The following is a 15516-nucleotide window of genomic DNA, read 5'->3' on the forward strand; positions in this document are numbered from 1 at the left end:
CCATTCTAGATTCATCCATATATCATAATGGCGGATGCCAAACCATTTATAAAGTGCAAGTGCTAAGTATAAATATAACTATAATAAACAAAAAATATAGGGGCAGATTTATGTTAACTGGCGCATCCCGTGGGATGCGCCAGTTAACATGCGCCACAGTGCGCCACAGCTACGCCACCCATGGTGCGCCGCATTTATGATGCGGCGCACCATGGGGCAAAAACGGCACAGATGCGTGACGCATCTGTGCCGGAAATGTGGCGCATTGCTGGAGTTGCGTCGCAAGTGCGACGCAGCTCCAGCAATGCTCTGGGGGGGCCTATTCTTTCAATGCTGCCTCAAGCCTTACGCCTGCTTCAAGCAGGCGCAGGGTTTTGACGCAGCATTGCCCTGAAAGTGACTGAGTGAAATCTCATAGATTTCACTCAGCCACTTTCAAGAGGCGTTCCTGCGCAGGAACGCCCCCCCCTGCACAGGAACGCCTCCTCATGGCGCAGTGCTGTACAACGTGACGCATCTCCTAGATGCGTCACGTTGTAAATAGGGCGCAGGGATGCGCCAAGTTTCCGCGCCGTTGCGTCACGCAACGGCGGCGTAAACTTGGCGCAAGCCCTTCATAAATCTGCCCCATGATTTTTATATGATCAAAAAGGTTTCCGTTGGACCCCGAACCACAATGGTATGGTTTAGAAATAAAGGTGTACTAACATGAAAATAAGGGGCCATAAATTCATCTGTAGACGCAAAGGCCAATAATATCACAACATAACGGGCTCAAATTATCATTCTCATATGAGATGTATCACAAGCCTGTTTTCCACAATGAGTTACCATCCGGACCTTATACCACATCTCCACCAGAAGGAAAACCGGTAAAACTAGAAGATCTAGAAAAACTAGTTAAAACTCCAGTAAAAACATGAGTAAAAAAAGGACGCAGATAAAATTCATCAGTGAAAAAAGAGCACTTTAAATTTCATTGAAAAAGCAGCAATAACATAGCAGCAAAATGCATAAGTTAACACTAGGGGGTCAAGCCTGCCCCTAGATGTGGTTACAGAAATATAAATACTCATTATAAATATCTAAAAGGACAAATAAATATTTATAAAAAGTTATATAAATCCTTCCATGTGTTAAGACTATTCGGAATCTTGGTGTCAAGAAGTAGAATATAATGGCTCTGTAATTGTCTAGGTTACGCTCACTATCCCCACCCCTCTTAGAAGTAGGCACTAAGTCAATAACAAAATAACTAAAATCCTTGAGATTATTCTGAGGAACTAACTTAAAATGACGCGCCACAGGGTAACTGGGGTCGGAGTTGACAATAGCTCGGAGATGTTGCAGGATGCTATTGTAAACCTGGAGCTTAGTGCTCCCAATGTATTGCAAATTACAGGGACATTGTAAAACATAAACGGCATAGTCTGTTTTACAGGTGAACAAACCTTTGATTTTAGTAGCATCTTGACTAAAAGCATCCTTGTATTCCCTAGTATTACTGCCGAACTTACAGGCTCTGCCGGAACTGCATTTAAAAAAACCTGTGCAATTAGAGAGACAATTAGAGGATTTCACTACTTCTAGACTGGTCTTAACCAGAGCGTCCCTCATAGAGGGAGCCCTCCTAAAAGTGATACAAGGGACCTCATCCAGTAGCGGTGCCAAGGTTATATCTTTCTTAAGGATCGGCCAGTTGGATTTAAGGATGTTGCGAATCTTTCTTTCATAACTACTATAAGTAGTCATCGGTCTAACCTTCATGTCCTCTTTCTTAGGTACCACTTCATCACTAGGAGGCACATTGTCAGTATGGTTCACCTGAGGAGGAACTTTAGTAGTAAACCATTTTTTCAATACATTCTTAAGATCAATCTCTCTGTAACCATGAATCAAAAATCTTTGAAATGATTCATTAAGACATATTTCAAAATCTCTCTCATTGCTGCAAATGCTTTCAATTCTTAATAACTCCCCATAGGGGATGCTCTTAATCAAATGGCGGGTATGGTCACTAGAAGTATGGAGAGTTGAATTACCGGCTTTACTCTTCCTGTGGGGCCTGGTCTGAATAGTATTATTTAAAATATATGCTTCCACATCCAAAAACTCAACTCCCTCATTGCTAATGGTAGATGTAAATTATAAATTGATCATGTTGTTTTTGATACTGGTCACAAATTGTTCAGCACTTTCCCTCATTTTCAGGATTCAAGGGGACTTAATCTCCCAACTTAAAACGGCCACAGGGCTTGTTTACACAGTGGGGAAGGGAGGGGACAGGGCCTGAGGTGACATGAGCAAACACGCCCTGTGGCACTTGTTAAGTTGGGGAACTAATTCCCCATCAATGCTGAGGGACCCTGGGGGCTAACTAGCCCACCAGGTGCTTCCAATAAGCACCACTGCACTGCGTTGCAAAGAGATGGTCCAGGCCATAACACTTTTTACACCTCTTTGCAATGGCGCTTACTGGAGGTACCTAGTGTGCGAATTTGCCCCTTGGGACCCTCAGGATTCAAGGGGACTTATTCTCTCAACTTAAAACGGCCACAGGGTGTGTTTACACATTGGGGAAGGGAGGGGACGGGGTCTGAGGTGATGTGTGCAAACACACCCTGTGGCACGTTTTAAGTTAGGGAAATGATTCCCCATCAATGCTGAGGTCCCCTGGGGGCTATCTAGGCCACCATGTTCTTCTAGTAAGCGCCACTGCGCTGGGTTGCAGAGAGGTGGTGCAGGCCAGGCCCCTTTTTACACCTCCCTGCAATGGCGCTTACTGGAGGTACGTAGGCAGTGGGATAATTTGCCCCAAGGGACCCTCAGGATTCAAGGTGACTTATTCTCCCAATTTAAAACGGCCACAGGACGTGTTTACACAGTGGTGAAGGGAGGGGACGGACCTGATGTGACGTGTGCAAACACGCCCTGTGACACATTTTAAGTTGGGGAAATAATTCCCCTTCAATCCTGAGGGCCCATGGCGGCCAACTATTCTACCAGGTGCTTCCAGTAAGCGCCACTGTGCTGCGTTGCAGAGAGGTGGTCCAGGCCATGCCCATTTTTACACCTCTCTGCAACGCAGCTCTCTGGTGCTAACTTGAGATACCTGGTGGGCTAGTTGTACCCAAGGGACACTCAGGATTCAAGGGGAATTTATCCACCAAATTAAAACCACCACAAGCGTGTTTGCACACGTCAGCTCAGCCCCCCCTCCCTTCACCAGTGTGCAAACGCGCCCTGTGGCACGTTTTAAGAGGTAGTTTTGATCCCCCTGCCCTAATATATACTAGGGGCTTACAGAGGAGGTCATGCTATTAACAGGGGTACCCCAACGCATAGTTTTCCCTAGTGTATGTAGGTGTTGTAGCTGTATTCTAAGTGTCTTTTAGCATTGCACTGGCTCTAGGACTGGTTAGTCAGAGTCAGTTACCACCAGTACCCATTTGAAAAAGTTGAGGGTACAGGATGATTTTGCAACAAGGCCTCTTTCTGCTCCTCTGTTTGTTCTTTCTGCACGTCTTCCTTCTTCCTGCACATTTCTTCATCTTTGAGGACTTCTGTTGCTTCTTTCTGCATTTCTTTTTCTTCTTTCTGTGTGTTTTTTCTTCTTTCTTCACATGTCCTACCTCTGGAGGCATAGTTAGAAACTAGCATTTAAAAAACCTTTAAAATTTACTTAAAAAACCATAGGTTTTCGTTACGTTAAAGTTAGAAATTAGCATTTAAAAAACCTTTGAAATTCACTGACCATGTCATGAGTGATGTAATATGTGACGTCATCAGCAGCGCATTGCGGGTGCATGAGTTATAGTTAGCTGAAATAACTACAACGGTGGAATTTTATTGGTTTTGTACGAGTGAAATGTAAAGCTAACTATAACGCCCCTGAAACATATGGTTTTTTTCAGTGAATTTCTAAGATTTTTTAAATGCTAATTCCTAACTATAACGTGCCTGAAACCTATGGTTTTTCAGTGAATATATATATATGCATGTGTGTATGTAAATGTATGTGTATATACATTTGTGTACATGTATATGTGTATACAATGTCTATCTATCTATCTATATGTATATATATCACTGAAAAAACCATAGGTTTCAGGAACGTTATAGTTAGTTGGACATTTCACTCATACAAAACAATAGAAATTCGGCTGTTATCGTTAGTTGAGCTAACTATAACTCGTGTCCCCGCAATGCTGCTGATGACGTCACATATTACATCATTCACGACATGGTCAGTGACATCACTCATGACATCACTGATGACATCTCAAATGACATCACTGATGACATCATCCATGTGACAATCTGATGCACCTCATCAGTCCTTAATATAACACTTGATACACCCACTCTAAAATACACCACCCTTCCATTGAAACCTTCCACCAACAAAATCGCCACAAACCAGAGCCACAACTATTGCTAATGATATGCAAAGTAGGCAGTCATGTGCAAAAAAAACAGAAAAAGACCACTTCCCCATATTTTCAACAACCAGTCAAATTTGTAATGCGTTCCAAAAAGCAGGCGATAAGCCGAGTTAGCAGTAACAAATTAACATCAACCTTTAACCGGTGTAAGGAGGTCGACTATCTACTGCATGAATTAGACCCAACTCACTGCCACATGTAAAGACCAACACGTGATAGAGCTACTGATCATGCAGGTCCGACACTCAACAAGACCACAACACCCAGCGCCACCACCACCAGAACCTGAACCACCCCTCGCTACTACCACCAAGGCAGCGCAAAAAAGGCCAATGGACCGTCCCAAAATACCATGGCCCCTCAGCCGCACAATAGCTGAATGTTGGGAGATGTGGCAACCAACTATATATAAAGAAAGCAAGTCACTCATCAATAATAATGCACACAATTCCAAGTGTAACGCTGATGTGCTGCAAAGACCTCACTATGCAAACCATAAACATCTTCATGTGGAGAAATACTATTGCTACTTGTAGTGTAGTGCACAGTGGACACAACCATGTTACCTCAGGCAGTGTGGAAGATCTCGGTCAGGTAGCTGTGTTGTCCCCCGCAGGAAGCGGAAGCGGAGTGGTCTGATCCAATGTACGCCACTCCAGCGTAGGAGTATGAATAAATAGGCCAGGCCCTTGGCGTGGTTCACTTCTGGGAAGACCGAGTCTGCCAGAGAGGCGGCCCTCACCCTGGCACATGGCTGCCACCAGGACCGCGGACCTCCTCGACACAGGCCCCCTGCGAACCCAGCGGCACAGCCACTACTGCTTTTGATCTACACTGCGGACAGCAGGGCTCACAATTCAGATGCAGTGGCAATTGCAGATGAAGCAGTCCAGTTCACAAAAGACATTGCTCCCAGTGTGGCCCACCGGGACCACGCATCATCGCAGAATGCGCACATGCTGTGGGCGTCAGGTGCTACTAACTCACTGTATAGCACCAGACTCCCTTCAATCAGTGAGGGATATTTGCATATGGAAGGCCAGCCACCTGTGGTGCCACTGAACCTGCACTGCGCAGTCCGCTGGGGCCACTACTTTTGCAGGTGGTTGTGGGCCATTGCTCACCGCTACTTCTGGCCTACACTGTGGAAGACCGTCGACACATGGTGCCACTAACCGTCTTCAACACAAGCCGATCCCACATGTGTAACTGTATTCTGAGTCCTGAATGGCAGTGACCCCCAACTCATTGAGACAACTACAGCAACAAACTCCCTTCAATCAGTGAGGCATATTGCCACATGGAAGGCTGGTGACACATGCTGCCACTAACTCTGTTCAACACAAGCCGATCCCACATGTGTAACTGTGTCCTGAGTCCTGAATCACACTGACCCCAAGTCCATGGTAGGGACCACAGCACCACACTCCCTTCAATCAGTGAGGCATATTTCGATATGCAAAGCTGGTGATGCGTAGTCCCTCTAACCCTCTTTAACACAAGCCAATCCGACATGTGTAACTGTGTCCTGAGTCCTCAATTGCAGTAACCCTTTCTTCGTGGCAGCGACCACAGCACCTCACTCCCTTTGATCAGTGAGGCATATTTTGATATACAAGGCCAGCGACACGTAGTACCACTAACCCTCTTTAACACAAGCCAATCCCACATGTGTAACTGTGTCCTGAGTCCTCAATTGCAGCAACCCCAACTTCGTGGCAGCAACCACAGCACCTCACTCCCTTCGATTAGTGAGGAGTATTTACAGATTGAAGTCTGCTGGCAAGCTGTGCTACTGAAGCTGCACTACGCAGGCCAGTTAAGCCTCCAACGCACAATGCACATGGCTGTGGGCCTTTCCTCATCGATACCTCTGGCCTACACTACGGTCAGCAGGGCTCACAATTCAGATAGACTCCTAATTCCACATGACGCAGTCCAGTAGGCAACACACATTACTCCCAGTGAGGCCGTCCACACCAAGCACCATCAAAGGCACATACAGTCTCAATGCTTCTGGTGTAACTAACCCTATTTATAACATTACCAATCCCACATGTGTAACTGTGTCCTGAGTCCTGAACTGCAGTGACCCCAACTTCGTGGCAGCACCCTTTAATCTTATTTGTTGTTCTTTTCTTCAAATAATTTTTTTTATATGTAAATCTATACATGACTAAGATTCTTCTTTCTCCAACCGCACAGGACACTTCTGGGCCCAAGAAGGTTGTTGGGGATATGTTATTAATGTGGGGAGAGGGAGCGTCAATGGGGTATCACTCACAGAAATAACTTTTCACAAATGCCTCAGACAGATGCCAGCTGATGGACTGAATCGCAAAACGGTTTTTCAATACTTATATAGTGTGAGTTATCAACAGTTCGGACCCAGCCTTGCCGAGGGACAGCTGCGGCCCGTCCTCTCGACTCCCAGATGCAGAACTACGAGTCATCCGCATCATTGTGTCTATCCCTGCCTTGTTCCATCGTACGCCACACCACACCATGCCAGGCCAGGCCACGCCACTCCGATTATGTTCCGACATTGGCCACAAATAGCTACCTATCGCAGGCGTACTAGCTGTTGGTGTGCAGGTCCGTGGTCTAGTTCTCAACATCTCACAGCCACTCCCTGAAGGCAGGTTTGCACACACACCATACCCATCTGGCACATGCAGCACAGGCCATGTGACCAGGCAAATATAAAAGATCGACAACGGCACATCCTTTATTGCCGGTGCTGACTAGCTGGAGAACGCTCCTCAGATCTCAACCATAAAGAGTCCCTGAAAAGTTGTACAGAAGGTTAGTCGCACCCTCAGCTGTATGGCCGTCAGAGGCCTACCATCCCCTTGGCGCGGACTTCATATGCATAGGGTTAGTGCCACCCCAAACTCATGTGGCCATCTGGAGCCTACCACCAAGTTGCACGAAAATGAGTTCCACAGGCTTAGTGGCACCAAATCAATGAAGAAATCTCATTGTATTTATATTGATTAGTAATAGTGTGTCAGGTGCTGGATCTTGGCGGAATACAATGCCCAGTTCGTATATTGTTCTGCACATGAAAAAATGACATCACAACTTTCACAACTGCAATGCAAAATTAATTCCTGCGATAACCCACGTTACCACCAGGAATTTAACACCTGTTTACTTCTGGTGTTAAGCAGGACGACTACCTGCAGCATGAAAGGAAACACAGTTAAGAGCCACACCAGAACACCCACAGGTGCCATAGAGTCAATGAGCACGATACAGGGATACCCATGAGGGCCACAACACTCATCGCAACAAGGCCAGGACCACCAACGCCCCCCAACCCCACATCTGAGCAAGTCTGATTGTGTCGTCAGTGCATTAAAATGAAAGGCACGGGCCCTCAACATCACAGTGTGCTGTCTTCAGCAGACGTTACCATGTCACCTCAGTGTTGGCAGTGACCCTGGACATGTAGCTATGCCTGCATCCTCCTGCAAGCACTCAAAAACACATGAGGGTCCCTGAAACTAAATGCTAGGGGGAGGAGGCAGGGAAAATACTGTAGTAAAAAACAAAAGAACCCTCCCAGGACTAAATCTATTAAGAGGCACACACTCTAATCCATAAAAAACGCCATTATAGTCCCACACAGAGAGTAATTATTTGAAAAACATATATCTATTTATTTATTATTATTTTCTGAAGTTTTCATTTATAAATCCAACAACAATAGAGACATAAATGTATATACAAAATCTATTTACATATCAAAATATATGCGGCACATACCCTCTCACAACTTCATAGCAACCACCAATCAAACCCATACAAGCCATCATCAGTCATACCAATCAAACAATATATACAAAAAGTACAAACAATTTACAAAAATGTACACCATAAGAAACAAACATACATAAATGAAACAAGAACAAAACAAAGCAGAACAAAAGCGCCGATGCGCATTTCGGAACAGGACCGATATTCACCAATCCTTCAACAGGGCGCAGACAGTTACATATAGTCTCTTCTGTAACTTTTCACAACATATGCATAAGTTCAAGATATAAATCAATAGATACAATAAATTGTATGTAGAAAGCTAGACTCAGGGCTGCCGCTTCACATCACAATATCCAGTCAGTAGACAATATCTGCAGGGACAATAAGACACACCATAAATGTGGCCATTCATTGTAATAAATATTGCCTGGAAAGGAGCACCCAAGATAGAAGAAAATAAATGGCCTGAAAAGAATAGAGATTGAAAAGAACATACATAAACCATGTACGGGATAGTTAGGGAAAGAAAAAGATAATTTTATGAAAAAACTAGAAAGGATAGAAGGTACCGTCGAGTGTCCAAATACAGCCCCAAGGAAGAAAACCAATTTCGCACAGTGCATCAGAAGAAAGCGACAGACCAGCACCATATAGTAAAAGGAAGAATATATAGCTAGATATAGAACTCATTCAACTCCTACACCGTGTTTCCATGGAGAAAATTTAAAAAAATAATAGCACATACCCCTATCAACAGACAGGGAATTGCGTGGGTGGTATACAAGAGAGCGGGATACTTCACGTTGGAATGAGGAGGACGCTAGAAAACAAAAGAAGTGGTTAATTTAACATAGTCCCTATCTAAAACGTCCCAACAAAGAAGATCCTTTTTTCTCATAAATAACAGGTTTAAATGCCGGAAATATAGTCAGCCAAGGCCACAGTCTCAGTGCCCATGGAAATACATCGGGGCAATTGCTTATTTCCCTCTCCTATATAGAAATGACGAAATCTCAGTCTCTACCTCCTGCTGAGGCGTAGTTAAGATCTTACACGTGGTGACAACCACACCCTTTAAAAATATCGGACCTACCAAAATTGAAATAGAAATTAAAGAAATGTAGGTCCGGGTTTGTTAAATAGATGTATCACCTCACGATGAATCAGGTCCAATTATACCCTCTCTAACGGTATCCTGGGTTGAGACACCTCACGATCTAGAGGGGACAGAGTGATAAGATAAGGTACCACCCCTCCCGCAATCGGACTGGGCTATGGCATAGAAAAAAGCAGAGGTCACTACCTCCCAAACGGGGCACACACCCGAGCAGGTAACTTCGCGCAGATACACTTATATTTCCATCATATAGCTGAGGGCCATGAATTCTTAAACGATCATATGGGCTAGAGGCAAACAGACAGAGAAATGAAAATAAAGTTAGGAATCGAGCGGGGCAAAGGCTCTAACACAAAGAAACTTACTCACAAAGTCCTGGTAGCAGAGCCTTACCAGCAGTAAATAATGCGTCCCTCATAAGCAGAGTCGTGGCAAACGTCCAACGATAGAGCCGGAACATTCCAGTGACAATCCGGAGAAGGAGTCGCTTAAATACACAGTGTGCCCGCCCGGTAATAACTACTAACACCTGGGAGCCAGCCACGGGCCTGCGTGATCATAACAATAGAAAGGGGACTGCAGCCAAGGCTATTCAGGGCCTGCGTGATCATAATGATAGAAAGGGGACTGCAGCCAACGCTATCCAGGCAAAGAGGGGCTGCATTCAAGGGCCAGATCGTAAAAATAGAGGAAATACTTTGCGACGCCTCATATGGAGACAAAATGATGATGTAAAAAAGAGTGACTAAATAATAAAGGCGTAATAAAAAACTTGACAGAGGAAGAAGTTCTATTCTAGAAAACAAAATAAAAGAATAAAAATAGTAATTACTGCTGCACCAAGTGGGAGACCGGGCAAAGATTTAGCCAGATGCAGATACATGGCCCAGTCCAGTAAGGGTCACAACGCGAGTCATCATGTCAGGGCATTCTGCCACGGAATGAATTCATTCAAACCAATTTCTGCAGTACGCAGAGTGTAGATCCAGAATACCTCTCTCTTGGCTCTATAGCCATTGATATTATTGTCGACAGGTTTATGAACTTTTTCTAGAATACTCCATCTCAGGTCAGTGAGGCAATGCTGTTTTTCCTGCCAGTGGGCCACCAATGGCGCTCCATTTTTGTTGTTTCTAATCACTGACTTATGCTCACTGAGCGGGAATCGAAACTCACGACTGGTTTTGCCCACATACCCCAAGGGGCAAGGGCATACAATGAGATAGACCACGTTAGATGATCTACAGTTTGTCATCTCTTTGGCGGCAAATTTATTTTTGCCCCATGTCAGTTCAGAGGACACGATAGCTGATTCACAGGCGTGGCAGTGGCCACATTTATGGGTACCCAGTACGGGATTGGATCCTGTGATGGATTTCTGAAGTATTACCGGTCCTGTCGTGAGTTTGGAATGGACTAGATGGTTTCTTAAATTCTTATTTCTGCGGAATGCAAAAATCGGTTTGGGGATAACTGTTCCTGTTGATCCCGAGTTGAGTATATGCCACTGAGAGCAGACAATTTGTCGTATTTGGTTGTTGTAATTGGAGTGGCGTGTTACAGAGACCAGTTTGGACTCATTCGCCTTTTTCTCGTTGTTGAGAAGCGCATCCCTATTATAATATTTGGCCCTTTTGTATGAGTCTTTAAGTAGTCTTGGTGGGTATCCTCGTTTGAGCAGTTTTGTTCTTAATTCTTCAGCATGTAGCTCAAAATTGCGCATGGTCGTACAGTTACGTCTCATCCTCAAAAATTGGCTGAATGGTATCCCGTCTTTTTGGCATCGAGGGTGGAAACTCTCATATCTGAGGAGAGTGTTACATGCCATGGGTTTGACGTGCAATGATACTTCGATTCAGCCATCAGATGCTACTATCCAGATGTCCAGAAATTCGATCCTGATCTTACTTTTGTTGGTACTGAATTTAAGGTAGGGCTTACACAGTTTTAGCCATAGGGTGAATTCAACCAATTGCTCTTCTGGTCCGCTCCAAATAAAAAAAATATCGTCAATATAACGATGCCACTGTAGGATATTCTCAAAAAAGGGAGCGATCTCGTTGTAAATAAAACGGTTTTCAAACTCGCCCATATATATATTGGCCACATTTGGGGCACCAGCTGCGCCCATAGATACTCCTTGTACCTGCTTATAGATGGATCTATTGAATTCGAAGTAGCTCTCCTGAAGAACTGTGCTCAGACATTCTAATACAAATAAGTTATCCAGATGGCCATTTGCCCTCTCTAGAGCCGTTTTGACTGCCTCAAGTGCACCCCTTTGGGGGATGGAGATGTAAAGTGCCTCAACATCCATCGTGACGAGTATATCTGTTTGATGGTTGAATGTTAGACCTTCTATGACACTGATAAGGTGGCCAGTGTCTCTGATATAGGCTGGCAAGCTCAGGAAAAGAGGTTTAAGGAATTTGTCCACATACTTCGACAGAGGTTCAGTAAGTGAACCAATTGTCGAGACAATAGGCCTATAGGGTGGTGACAGAATACTCTTGTGGGTTTTTGGTAGCCCATAAAGTACAGGGATACTAGTATAGGGAGGGTTCAAATATTCAAATTCTTGTTTACAAATCGTACCTCTATTAAGGGCATTCTGGTTGAAGAATAGTATATCACTCCTAATTCTCCTTTCAGGATAACTTGCCACGTGTTGATAATGTTCTGGGACACTCAGCATAATTTCAATTTGTGAGACATAATCCTGTGTATTCAGTGCCACAATCCCTCCTCCCTTGTCACAGGGTTTAAAGGTAATCTCTTTATTCTCAGATAAAGATTTGAGGGCCATATATTCCTCATAGTCAAGATTGTACGTGATTCTAGGGACAAATTTGATCATGTTGTAAATTTTAGAGCATACCACTTTCTCAAAGACCCTTACTTCAGGACCAACTTCATCAAGGGATGGGGTAAATAGAGAGTCTGGTCTGAGGCCTAACAGATTAGGCACTGAGGGTGGGTCATGATTCTCAAAGAATTTCTTAAGTCTTATCTTTCAAAAGAAGGATTGTAGATCACGGTTAAGTTCGAATCTTTCCATTTTAGAACTCAGGACATAGGAAAGCCCTTTAGACAGAAGACTTATAGTTGAATTATGGAAGGGGACTTTTGAAAGGTTGAATATAGGAATCACATCTGAATGTCCTGGTTCTCCTATACTACTGAGACCTTGATCTACCATATTGTTTTCTTTCAATATCTCCAATGTTGATTCCCCCTCCTGTTCTGATACTGAGGGTAATTCTCTTGATAGTGATACTCTTCCGTTGGTTGATATTGGCCTCTCCCCCGGGACCTGAATTTGGTCCTTGGTGCAAATTGACAAAAAAACTAAAAAACGTCCCCCTCTTTGTTGTTGATTTGCAAAGGGTCTTCTATAGGTATTGCCCCTATATGTACTGGGGCCCGAATCTCCCTCAGAGTCAGAGGACTCTGAGAAGGTCAATATTTTTCTATTGGACCAATGGGTAGTGTCACCCTGATATCCTTGATCCCTAGGGGTATTCGTATAGTATTGAGCCCCCAAGTATGGATAGACTCTCTCTTCAGAGAAATATCTAATATCCATTTTGAGTTTCTCTGTTTTTTTCTTTATGAGATAGTCGTTAAAGGAATCTAGTTCTGAATTCACTTCTTCTAGTTTCTTTTTAGCTTCGTCTATCGGGTCACTCTTACTCAGAGTTTCCTCAATTTCTGCTATCTCCTTCAACAAGGTGTCTACAACTTCTCTAGCTGTTTCGATGATCAGGATCATCAGATCCCTAGAGCATCGGTTAGTAATAAATGACCACTTTTCAAGGAATTTGCGAATTTCAACAAAAAGGCCTGGAATATTACGTACACGAAGTCCGTTCGGTATCACTCCTGCCTTTAAGTAGGCTATCATATATTCAGCATGTGATTCAGTTCTCTTGGCTTTCTTTTTCAGATTCATTGATCATTCTCCGCTTTATTCAAGGTAGTAGGGCGTTCACTCGAGGTACTCGCCCCAATAAGATTGGAGAAAACTTCATCAGAGAATCCAAAGGTTTTTATTTTCTCCATAGATCTAAGCACAGCACTCACCCAAACTGGAATAGGTACACAGATATCACACACATACGCCAAAAAGATATACTCACCCAAACCAGAAAAGAGGAGAAAAATTATATATATACATTAAGTGAGAAAGATAAAGGAACGGGTAATTCCAGCAAAGGGCAGAACCTCTAAAGAGCAACCCTCACAGCAACGTGCTGGGGAAACAATCAAAAACACACGAGGGTCCCTGAAAATAAATGCTAGGGGGAGGAGGCAGGGAAAATACTGTAGTCAAAAACAAAAGGACCCCCCAGGACTAAATCTATTAAGAGGCACACACTCTAATCCATAAAAAACGTCATTATAGTCCCTTACAGAGATTAATTATTTGAAAAACATATATCTATTTATTTATTATTATTTTCTGAAGTTTTCATTTATAAATCCAACAACAATAGAGACATAAATGTATATACAAAATCTATTTACATATCAAAATATATGCGACACATACCCTCTCACAACTTCATAGCAACCACCAATCAAACCCATACAAGCCATCATCAGTCATACCAATCAACAATATATACAAAAAGTACAAACAATTTACAAAAATGTACACCATAGGAAACAAACATACAAGCTCCTGCAAGCACAACATACCTGTGCTGGTCCGGCGTACACAGGTCAGCACAGGGGTGTGCCTAGCCTGCAAGGGAAACGGGGTGTCTCGGACATGTCCGTGTGCAGGAAGTGTGTTAAGTGTGTCTCTGTGTTCCGGTGTGGCTTGCCACAAGGGCCGCAGCAGATGATGTTGTAAAGTGGCATACACCACGACCAAACAGCACTCTCATGGTGTAGTTCGAATGCCGCATGACATGCCGGAATAGGCATTACTATGCTGTGCCGTATGAGTGCATGGGATACAACAGTGCACCGCACAAAAGTGTGGGGGCTTGTGAGAGGGAGGAGCAGCTGTTTGGCCACGTAACACACAGTGAACCCGCCCATGTGCCACGCACTCGGCATCTCCTCCATGATGACCACGGTCGCACACATCCCACAGCACCCACGACCTGCCATTGTACACATCTTGTATGAATATTGCGTGGTTTTCACTTCTATGTTTGTTCAGTGGTGTGATGTTGCCGGATTGTGTGACTTATGCGCCTTGTTTATGTGTTTCATTTTGGCCGCTGTTTGTCTAAACTTGTGCTGTACTTGATTGTACATGTGTGCCATTGTGCCCATCTCGCCCGTTCCCCCACTCCCTCTTTCTTCCTCTTCCTGGTGCTGTTGTGTCTATAGTTTTGTTGCTCCACACATAAATACATGTAAAGAATTAGCCAATTGATGTTACTTTTGCCTCAAACTGTCGTTGTATATTGCAATATCTGCCAAAGACAGAAGTGGAAATGGTTAAGATAATTTTGTCCTCAGATTGAAAAAACTAGGAAGAAAGTAAACAAAGCTGTGCTTGCATACCTCAGAGACCACAAAATGGGGTCCATTTACAACAAAAACATACATGTTGATATGGCTGATATCTACAGAAGTGATGGAGTACACTTCACAGATCAGGGAAATCGAATAACTTGAAGCTGTGCATCCGCACTTATATGTAGCTCCAACTAATGAACACAAGCGCTCTTTTTAGAGCCACCCTATAACTTACAACTTAGGCCCGTTATTTTAGGGCCAGGTAACGGCAACTACCGGACCCTCCCCAAAATGTATTCTCCACACAGCTGTGCAACAGCGGCCACACCATCTCACTTTGCAGCACAGAGCTTTCGCTTTGATCAGAGGCTCTACTCACCAATAAGGGTGAATAGTTTGCGCTTTACAAACACCGTATTGATTTACCTTCGCACTCCCTATGCAACCCCACCTAAGCACCATATACAACTTGGACAGGTGTGGGACAGCGCCCAGAGCAAATGACTTCGACTTCACAGCATAGCACACACAGTTGAGGCCCACGGTTTCATCCCCGAGTCCAGCAGCAGCTCAATTTAACAGCATGACAGTCTAGGCAATACCTCGCTTAATTTCCGTCCCCCACACTTTCAGACCGATAGGGGTCAGTAGACGCCTCTAGCGCCATCAGACCCGTTGGAGCTAGTAGTTTCCACTTCACAAATACCGAAT

General features: G+C 44.0%; 1 long non-coding RNA gene across 1 annotated transcript; it reads right to left on the reverse strand.

The window, feature by feature from the left end:
• Positions 1–6607: 6607 nt before the first annotated feature.
• LOC147725369 (uncharacterized) lies at positions 6608–9833 on the reverse strand. The gene is made up of 4 exons (XR_015309819.1): positions 9721–9833; positions 9514–9614; positions 8956–9030; positions 6608–8581 (listed from the first exon to the last, which is right to left on the reverse strand). It is a non-coding gene; the product is annotated as an uncharacterized LOC147725369 (long non-coding RNA).
• Between the last annotated feature and the right edge of the window lie 5683 nt (positions 9834–15516).

The sequence above is a fragment of the Lissotriton vulgaris genome, chromosome 3_2, assembly GCF_964263255.1.
Source record: "Lissotriton vulgaris chromosome 3_2, aLisVul1.2, whole genome shotgun sequence".
Classification (NCBI taxonomy): Eukaryota; Metazoa; Chordata; class Amphibia; order Caudata; family Salamandridae; genus Lissotriton; species Lissotriton vulgaris.